The sequence below is a fragment of the Ptychodera flava genome, chromosome 12 (assembly GCF_041260155.1).
Source record: "Ptychodera flava strain L36383 chromosome 12, AS_Pfla_20210202, whole genome shotgun sequence".
Lineage (NCBI taxonomy): Eukaryota > Metazoa > Hemichordata > Enteropneusta > Ptychoderidae > Ptychodera > Ptychodera flava.
The window spans coordinates 33,674,944-33,686,218 of record NC_091939.1 but is presented as its reverse complement, the minus strand read 5'-3'; positions in this window follow the sequence as shown (position 1 = coordinate 33,686,218).

Here is an 11,275-nt window from a genome sequence, read left to right as displayed (position 1 = left end):
TTAATATGTAGAATGTCTGTATACGACTTGATTATTCAGTAAAAGAATCACCGTACGTGAGATATTAGTGTAGGCCTATAGGCCTACATGTTGACTGGCATTATACCGAGTGGCTTATCATGGCTGCCTGGCTCGGACCAGGCGAACGCACTGCATAATCATCAATGTGTAGAATGTCTACATGACTTGATTATTTAATAAAGAATAACGGTACGTGATATTACTGTACATGTCTGCTAGCTTAACCGAGTGGCTGTAGCCACAGGCGCTTGGCACATTGCTGGGATAATAATCGTATTTAATATGTAGAGTTGAATATTTAGTAAAAGAATCACCGTACGTGAGATATTAGTGTAGGCCTATAGGCCTACATGTTGACTGGTATTATACCAAGTGGCTGTGGCTGCCTGGCTCGGGCCAAGCGAACGCACTGCATAATCATCAATGTGTAGAATGTTTTCATTACTTGATTATTTAATAAAGAATAACGGTACGTGATATTACTGTACATGTCTGCTAGCTTAAAGGTATGGAAATCGATCCCAGGGCCTAGGAGTGGCACATGTAAAACAGTGTGTATCTTTGCGTCAGAGGCGGAATAAATCTATTTATCCAGGAAATCTTAATCCCGACTGCTATGTTTGTACGCACATAGAGCCAGTCGACGTTAGGGACACAAAAAACAACATGAGGAACAAACAGGCAGTGGTTTTGAACAAAATCAATGTACCCGGTACTTCACCGATGTCTGTAACTCAGTACATGAAAATATTCGTAGCTTGACGCACTTTGAACATAGCTCGTATAACAAGTGACAACGGAAAGCCCACAGAACTACGTGTACAACTATAACAGCCACTCATGTAGTTGGCGCTCAGTGAAGATTTTTCGATCAACAACTTTGACGGATGATGGACTGACCTTTTCTACCGCAATTGTTATCTCCCTCGATTCAGCACAAAATTTTCGTATGGACTATTGATGCGGTGTTTACAGTTGTTACGTAGTGGTAAATCCTAGTCGTATTTACGACTGCTGCCTAAACAGTCACTGAATAAATTTTGCACGCATTTACGAGCACTGGATATTACTACCGTTTTTAATCGAAAACCGTCCGTATACGCACATGACAGTTGTGACAAAAATAACACAAAAAATCTGGCGTACATTGTTACTGCATTACTTTGACCAAAAAATCACCCAAATGCCGAACGGTGATCATACAGAACTCTGCTGCAGGTTTCTGGACTAAACGACCCCAAACCGACCGGGTCCCAGTGAACTGTGCCGGGCTCGACGTCTACTCTGTAACCTCCACAAATGTAATAATCTCCACAAATGTAATATCAACCACAATTGTAATAAAATGCACCCATAAATGTAATATCGCCCATAAATGTAACAAAAATCAACCATAAATGTAATAAAAACACCAACCACAAATGTAATAAATGGTAACCATAAATGTAATAAAAAAATCACCCATAAATGTAATACTTGTCAACCATAAATGTAATAAATCTATTTTCTCGTTGCAATTGAGGAATTAGCCCTTAAATATTGATCTATGTAATAAGGAAAGCAACTCCACACATTATTCATTTCTTAATTGTTTGCGTTTAGTGTGTTTTGAAAGTGTATTTTACGTTTCCCTGTTTTGTGTACAGAACTGACTGGCCATGGCTAGACACAGCTGTAATCTGAGTGTAAGTGCAGTCTCTAGAGTGGGGAAGACTGTATAACACTACGATTCTTTAACGCCGTTTTTTCGAAAATTGCCGTACTCTCTTAATCAATCTCCTCAAATTCATCTTCAGTGGATAAATTGTGTGGAATAATCGATAGATTGTCTGTATTCCTATGTTGTCCCACTTCAAGTTTGTTCGTTCACTAGGGATGCCAGGATGTCTAATTTTGTTCTACTGTGTTCAAGGTAGTGTTCGTATTGTTTTTTACTAGATTGAAATATATGTTCTCGTCAACATGTTTTGTGTCGTAAGTTTCTGTTATAAGGTTTTTATATTTCTCTGTTATTTGTTCTGAGTCATCTGTCATAAACTTTGTGTGGTAACACTGGTTGACGAGTTATATTGACGCTTCCTTATTATGTAATTATCAGTGTCTAGAACTGCTGGTCCACTTCCATTATCTAACGGTTTGATCAGTACCTTGCCGTTTTCTGATAGCGTTCTCAAAATATTCTATTCTGTGTTTCGGAAAGGAAAGACCTAGTTTCAGGAAAGTATGCAATAACATTACACTAGTCTTATTAAAGTTATTATTTACTCAGGGCATTGATAAACAAATGATCACATATGCAAGTTCAAGTTTATTACATTTATGGTTGAGTTTTATTACATTTATGGTTAATTTGTTTATTACATTTGTGGTTGCGGGTTGTTACATTAATGGTTGACTATTTTATTACATTTGTGGTTAATTTTATTACAATTGTGGTTGATATTACATTTGTGGAGATTATTACATTTGTGGAAGTTACATACTCTATCAGCGTCAACTCAAACTTTCACTCCAGAAAACTTTACCCCACAAACTGGGAATATACTAAATTTACCTTGAAAAAATTTCAAACTTTGTATCGTATTGAAAAAATCTTACCGGGGCCACGGAACAAATTAAAAAACCAACAAACCCCAACAGAAACAGTGGAATGATCATTAGTGTGCAAGGTCGCTGTATTATATGTCAGGGTGAAAAAATCTAGCTTTGAAATTTCTGGACTGTACAAACGGCGGGGCAGAATTAGACAAGATTACGACCAATGTGTTACCGCCGATGGTACATAACGTATGCTGTTGATAGCAGGTAGTTCGGTGTCCAGTGAGAACACGATTCCGAATATATCACGGCTATTGATTTGAGCTGCCTCCGATCGAAAATTTTCAACACAAAGACATGATATCAATAATTTTGCGAGATTATAAGTACCCGCTGTCTTCTCGCCAAATAGCTGCGATCAAGATCATTATGATAGAAGCAATTGACCGCCGAACACCTGCTTGCTGATCTTATACACAACGTGTAAAAATTGATTATTCCTGCTGAGAAATACGACAGCAAATATTGCAATGTGAATTTCTTACTATCTTCCTCGCATGGTTTTGCAACTGTGTTTATTTTATCACGGTCACTGGACCATTTCTGACGATTTTTACTAACAAAGAATCAGTTCACACTCATCGACGGAACACATTGCAAAGACGTTCACAAAATTTTCATCACATTCATCACATTACCGTAAGGGTCCCCGTTTCAAAGACGTAGGAAATGTATAATGATTTGTTTATCTTGAAAAATCCCGAACTGAAGCCTCTAAATACAAAATGATTTTTCTTCTGAACAACTTCCCGACAACTTTACAATCACACTCTGGTCATCACATGGCGGTTGTAACCGTACATGTGCTGCTGCCAATGGAGTGTCATGTTTCTATAGTTTGTATCGGTTACTGTAAATCTTCATTCTAGTAATTCGCCAAATTTCAACATTTCGCCACTTGGGCTTGAATTCCCACGATTTACCGGAGGTGTAATTCTTCAAAATTGGCGGCAAATTTACATTTTCAAGTCTCTTCTGTTTAAATTCAATGGCAACGCCATTCCAGGCACCCGCATGTCTCGTGAATTCCTATGATTATGCATGAAATGTCTCACGCAAGGTTGGACAATAGAAAGACAATGTAGTCGAACTTTTATCAGAACTGTAGCTGTTAAGTATCGCTTTTCATATTTTCACAGCTTGGATTTAAACAATGGTGTTATGACATTTCTCTTGCATACTATGTATTAATCATTGTGAAACAAGCGTTGGCAAGCTTTCTTGTCGACAAAGTATTGTAAATTTGGGAGTCGGACTTTGGGGGCCTTGGAGTGAGCATATCTCCAGGCTCTCGGAGCTAAGGGTTGCCCCAGGCAGCCATCAGGCTGACCTGGGCAAATAAAGTTTCGAGCGCAACGTTAATTCCTGTATCGCCTGATCTGTATTTTATACTCCATCTACGCGCACTGTGGTCTGAAGAAGTTCCCCTTAATCGTGATTCGAACAGCAAGAACATTCTTTTACGATTTGATATGGTGGAGAACTAAAACCCGGTTGCAATATCGACCAAATGTGGTGTTTGGTCGAGCCTTGAGCTACAAAGCGAGTCGTTCTGCCAATATCTGAGCCGCATGATTCCCCGAAAACGAAGAAAACGAAGCCTCTCACAGCAAAGCTGAATTGAATTTCCCGATAGAACTTCGAGAAGCGAGTCGCTCCCGGACACCTGAGTGAAATTCCCCGGATGACATAAAGGATGGACAATGCAGAATTCAGACCGAAACAAATTACAGGAGAAGGTGATATTTACAGAGGCAAGCTGAATCATTCAACCCAAGGAAGCCAGCGAAGAACACGTCAAGGCAGATCAACCATGAGAAGATAAGAGTATCAACATTTTGAAGGGTGAGCAGATTCGAGATTTGCCGAAGTTGAACAAGAGAACTGTGTATGATCGTTGGAACTGCGTCTTTTGTCTGCGAACTGAATTTGACAATTGTTCGAGGCGTTTTTGTGGTCAAATAGTTAGTATAGTAGACTCGCTTTGATTCCAAATATGTGTATTGTTCAACAGAGAAATCTAATTATTTATACTCGTTTGTGTTTTTATACGAAGCTCATCTACGCGGGTTGGTTTGGGGTTGGGAGTGGGTTTCTTTTTTATTAAGTGAAGATAATGATAGAGCTACGAGAATTACCGACGCTGCAGTGCTACGCGTAAGACGTCTCCGATACGAAGGGTTGGGGGGTTGGAGAGTTGAATAGTTAGTTTTTAAATTTGAACATCGTCAATATGGTAATCGAAATTGTTCTAGAAACGGATCTCACTGGGAGAAACTTTTGATTACAAACTTTACCGCGGACATTGCCCGATACAGCTTGTATACATCTGCTATCAGCACTGCAACACATACATTATTCGTTTATTTTCAAATAACGATGTCATGTTTCTAATTACAAACAAAAAATTGTACTTTCCACTTGATGTTCTTCTGAAATTCTGTACTTTCCTTGTGTATTTTGTGTAAATGTAATATTTTTGTATTCTATCCATATTTGAGACACCTTTTATAAGGCTTGAGGGCAAGCCTTTGTGGGAGAAAGAACGATGTCATGTTTCTATAATTTGTATCGGTTACTGTAAATCTTCATTCTAGTAATTCGCCAAATTTCAACATTTCGCCACTTGGGCTTGAATTCCCACGATTTACCGGAGGTGTAATTCTAAAAATTGGCGGCAAATTTACATTTTCAAGTCTCTTCTGTTTAAATTCAATGGCAACGCCATTCCAGGCACCCGCATGTCTCGTGAATTCCTATGATTATGCATGAAATGTCTCACGCAAGGTTGGACAATAGAAAGACAATGTAGTCGAACTTTTATCAGAACTGTAGCTGTTAAGTATCGCTTTTCATATTTTCACAGCTTGGATTTAAAAACAATGGTGTTATGACATTTCTCTTGCATACTATGTATTAATCATTGTGAAACAAGCGTTGGCAAGCTTTCTTGTCGACAAAGTATTGTAAATTTGGGAGTCGGACTTTGGGGGCCTTGGAGTGAGCATATCTCCAGGCTCTCGGAGCTAAGGGTTGCCCCAGGCAGCCATCAGGCTGACCTGGGCAAATAAAGTTTCGAGCGCAACGTTAATTCCTGTATCGCCTGATCTGTATTTTATACTCCATCTACGCGCACTGTGGTCTGAAGAAGTTCCCCTTAATCCTGATTCTGAACAGCAAGAACATTCTTTTACAATTTGATAGGAGAATCAAAAGACTTCAAATCAACAGTCAAAACGTACGGAAAAGTATCAATATCCAAGCAATGTAAAACAATAATTTTGATAAGGTCAATTTATTGTATATTATAAAAAATCTCCAGACCACTCGGAACAGCGTAAGATTGTGATCTCACTCATTCGAATACTACACTCACACGGTAGGGTAAAATATGGGAACTCAGATCGTTATATACTGCTTCCGTCAAACGAGTCCGCTTATCTAAAGACGGCAAAAATGGTAAAAAAGACGGTAAAATGACCATAATTATTATTGCTTGTCTCTGTAAATTTTGCCGACTATTCGTTAGTAGTTGTCGAATTTCTTGAGTTTGTCCGAAAGCTATTTCAGTGAATGACGTAAGTTTCAAGACACCCGAGTGCGAACGCAATATCGATATGGAGATAGCAAAATCAGTCACAGACAATCGAGGAAGAACATAAGAGTCTATTAATCTGCGATTTAATTCATCCTAGGTTACCATGAAAGTAAAAAAGGTAATGTTTGTGCCCTGGTTGGGAAAGAAAAGTTGATTAAGTTTTCAAAAAAACGTCAGCTAATACTCGAACAATTTAGTAAAAAACTAGCTCAGAAAAACGTATAGAGAAGAACGACATCACCGATCACGGCGATCTTCAGATCTTTTATCATGTTTCAGTCTGAACGGTCATCATTTGATGCTATAATCTATGTCAAGTGCCTCTTTTTGGTCAAATCCGACAGAGATGAATCAATCACGATTTAGTTTCATCGCCCCGACCCGACAGGAAATAATGAAGCTCATGGGCACCTGTATACATGTAATCGTGGCATGAACGTATCCAATGCCCGTCCACTGCATGAGCCATTGACCGTGCATCGCGAGCAAACAACGGTTTTGGATGTCCCGAGAGCATTTTTTTTCGCAGTCTGTGAGCGGTTGAGTGGTTTGGTAGGCTGCATACATGTAGATCGGAATCGAGTTGATTTCGGCGGAAAACAGTTAGAAAGTAGTTTTTCGTGCTCCGTCCAAATTGGATCCGCATGTTGCCGGTTTTGTCCATGGTAATCAGCAGAGCTGTGGTGGGAGGCCGTGTAAACGCCGGGAATACACGTCATCGTACGCAGAGCTATGCCACAACATACTTCCAAAGGCGATCTATCGTAAAATATCGTACTGCAGGTCAACAAAAACATCACCCATTCATAGGCCTACAGGTACACATATCAACGAACAAAAAGGGAGAGGCAATCTGCTTGAAACCATGAAGTAGTCCGTTTGTGTCTGAATTCATTGAGGCGCGTGTTCAGTAACCGTTGGTCAAGTTTTACGTTCAGTAGTAAGAATCGTTTATTCATTGTTGACATCGTAATCGATCCGATGTAGCCTACACAACAAATGTTTGATCGTTTGCACCTTTGCGCGTCCCCTCGTGATTGGCAGCTGTTTGAATGCTTTCATCTATTGTTCGTTGGACGCTTCGAACACAGCATCGAAGCAGTTTTGGCATAAAAAATCAAATTAAAATGGAAAAAATGAGAGAATTTCGCCAACAGGGTGATGCCACAAGTATTCACAAAACGTAATATGTTGGAACAGAGCTTTAATGTACACCATGGTTGTTGAAAGATCCAGATTTTCGGGAGCATTCGTTGACGTTGTTACCATGTGCCACTCATGTTGGATTATGAATCCCCAGGGAGATAGGGGTATTTATAGGCTCGCCCTGTCTTTAATTGTGTTTAAATCGAAGATGATAGTGTCTATGTTACTGAGATGTCGCAACGCTTTATTTGGAAAACATGTAAAAGCGTTTTGATAGAGGTTCAATGATGTCAGGTTTGTGAGATCTAGGAACAAGTCATCTTCAAGTCGGGCTATGCCGTTATATATGAGATCAAGCGTCTGCAAACTGAACAGTCCACGAAGCGATACCTTGGATAACGTAAGATGGCGGTTCATGTCAATCATGTACAGCTCTTTTAAATTTGCCAAAGGAATAAAAAGTCCATCGGGAATTACCTTGACAGGATTTTGCGAAATGTCCAGCGTTTCCAAGTTCGAAAGGTCCTTGAAAGCCGTTGGAGCGATGGCAGAAGTACGATTCGTCTGGAGGTTCAAAAGTTTCAGTTTATACAGACCATCGAGAGACTCAGAACCGACGACTTCGATGGCATTGCTCATGACGTGAAGGATCTGCAGTTCTTGTAATCTGATGAAGCTGTGTGCTGGTACAGATGCAATACGATTGGATGAAAGCTCCAGATATGTCGCATACGACGGTAACTTCTCTGGAATGTGGCCCAATCTTCTGTGACTACAATCAACATGTGTAAAGTTGTAGACTTTGCATAAAGTCCCCGATACGGATACAGATTGGTGAAGTACCAACACAAGCAACAATGTCGAGAAGTAAAACAGCATTGGCTGTTCTGAAAACATTGTTCTTCTAGGGGAAGCCACAAGGAGAAGACTCACTCTTATACAAATCATACAGCAGGCGTGTTCAGCTGACAGCTTCAAAAGCCAATACAATGTATGAAGTCTGGAAACAGAAGGTCCTTTTATATGTTTGTCGTAATCTTGCATGACAAAGAACCGAAACTTTAAGGCGTGTTTGATCATTAATGGCGCCGGGGGTGTTTGTCAGACGACATCTTTTGAACTCCTAAAAAACATGTGACTAAATCAGGAAAGAACGAATAGAAATGTTTGGCGTTTCGAAACAAGTTAGCATGCATGTCCTTATCTACCTGTGTCACACATGATGCTGACTCATTGTAGCATGTTATGCGATTTTCCATACGAATGCTCTCACTCCCAGAAAACATATCGGCAACAATATTCACACACTTTCTAGCCGGGCTCAAGACGCCCGCATAAACCGCCGCGACATTAACTCGTATGTCCCCTAAAGTTTAAAAAGATTGAGTTTCAAAGCAACCTATTTTGCTGTATACTGCAACGAGAAAAGAAAGAAACACCAGCGCTCTGACAAAACGTTGTACCATCTGTACTAGACTTTTTTCTGAGAATATGGTAAATGTTCATGATATGAATTTAATCAATAGGCCACTCAGCTCAAACTTTCAGCGTAACTAAACCTAGGTATGACCACTGTGTCTCACAAGTCTGATTACAAGACCCATGAGGTAGGCCCAGTGTAAGGGTTGTGCCTACACATTGGCCAGAGAGTTGAGGAAGAAAACTGAAAACTCGTGGAGGATTGAGGAAAGCGCCCCCGTGCAACATATCTTACAACTATGTCGGTGGATAGATTGAATAGACTCCTCTCCCACTACCTCTTTGTCTTTGTCAGCCTTTCTAAATTACAAAATCTACACTTCTTGTAATGGATGAGAAAATTAGTGAACTCTCTACAGGTAGCATGTGCCTCAAAAGTTGAAGATTTGAACTTTTGCTCAAACTTTCCTTGATGAAACCCGAACATTTCTCTCACCAAATCAAGAATAAAAAGGTCAGAGTGCAAAGTGTGAAACAACTTACCTAACATGTACCAATATTGAAGTTCAAAATGGCTGCCATCCCCGTGTGTATTCCATGAGTAAATAGAATTTTAAATTTTCAAAAAACTAAAACGATATTCTGCTTTACTCCCAGGGCTTAAAAAAGTGGTCAATCAGAAAAAGAATTTTAAAAGCTTGAGATTCCGAATATCTGTCCCCGAGGCACATACTTAAAAATGATCACAATTGTTAACAAATCACTGATTAATCGATGCATGCTTTGGAAGTCCATTTTCAAATACTCAGACATGGTGAATTGGGGAGGGGGTAACTTTCTATATGCAATCTGGAAAGCCTTTTGAAATATTGCAAGGAAAACCTACTTTTTAAAGATATGATACCTGTTTAACCTTGAAAACAAAGTTCACAAATTTGTATCATCTGTGTAATAAAATTGTGAACTGTGTTCAACTGTCAATCCACAATGTCTACAAAAAGTAATCATGAATCATGGGGACAGTAAAGACCGATTTTTCAAAGGTCGATCAACCCTCAACCTGACCATGTCTGGCCTCATTTCAAATTTTCCATATTGCATCCCAACGTGACATAGAAGTCCCCTCCTATATTCAATGCAGCCTATTAAATATAGATATTACCAACACGATTGGAACTAATTTGGATAATTGGATTTTCATAATTTGCAAATTTCTCACAAGTGTTAGGTGCCATATAGCTGAATGTTGCAATATTGCAAATTACTCATAAAAACAAGTGTGTAATATAAAAAGAAAAGCAGATGAGATAACATTCGTAGTTAAAAACTATCTACTGTTGATTGACCAATCAGAGTGCTCAATTCAGGGTGTTTTATTTACTCGTAAAGCCTTGGTCACCAAATTCCAGAAACGAATGACAGCGCCGTAGTAAAGTACTGTCCAATCAAAAGTGAACATGTCATATTCTGTAGACATCTGGTACGTTTTAATATTCAAATTTGGTAACACAGCGGAAACCAGCTGCAACACAAAATCTGGTGTGCCCTAGGGCATTTATAGGATGTTCCATTACATTGGAAGGCTATTTCACAAATAAAAGTTTTAATTCATATCCTAAACATGTTACATTGACAAAGAGGACGGTTGACGTAAACACATTGAAAACGAAAATATATCAGTTAGGGGCGATAGTTTTTAAGTCGGATAAAACCCTCGTACTCGGGCTCTTCTGGTATATAAAGTCCAACCCTACGATAAAATGTCTCAGCCTGCGGCCTGGACATTTTATCGTTGGGTTGGACTTTATATACCAGAAGAGCCCTCGTACTCGGGCTTTATCCTATACATAAAATCGACATTACTTCACCATCCAATTATCCCAAATTAGTTCCAATCGTGTTTACCCTAACTGGCATATAGAGACCAATTTTACTTGAGTTGTCACATGTAACCGGCATATAGAGACCAATTTTACTTGAGTTGTCACGTGTAACTGGCATATAGAGACCAATTTTACTTGAGTTGTCACGTGTAACTGGCATATAGAGACCAATTTTACTTGAGTTGTCACGTGTAACTGGCATATAGAGACCAATTTTACTTGAGTTGTCACGTGTAACTGGCATATAGAGACCAATTTTACTTGAGTTGTCACGTGTAACTGGCATATAGAGACCAATTTTACTTTGAGTTGTCACGTGTAACTGGCATATAGAGACCAATTTTTACTTGAGTTGTCACGTGTAACTGGCATATAGAGACCATTTTACTTGAGTTGTCACATGTAACTGGCATATAGAGACCAATTTTACTTGAGTTGTCACAGGTAAATTAGGGTTTTTATACAAAACCAACATTCTATGGCTTTTTGAACACTGACAGTGATATCAAAGTTGTCTACAATGTTGTCTACTGGTTGCAGGTTCTCAAGGGCAGGACCTTATCAAAACATTAATACTTCAGATTCTTTGATGATCACTTGCACCTGATAA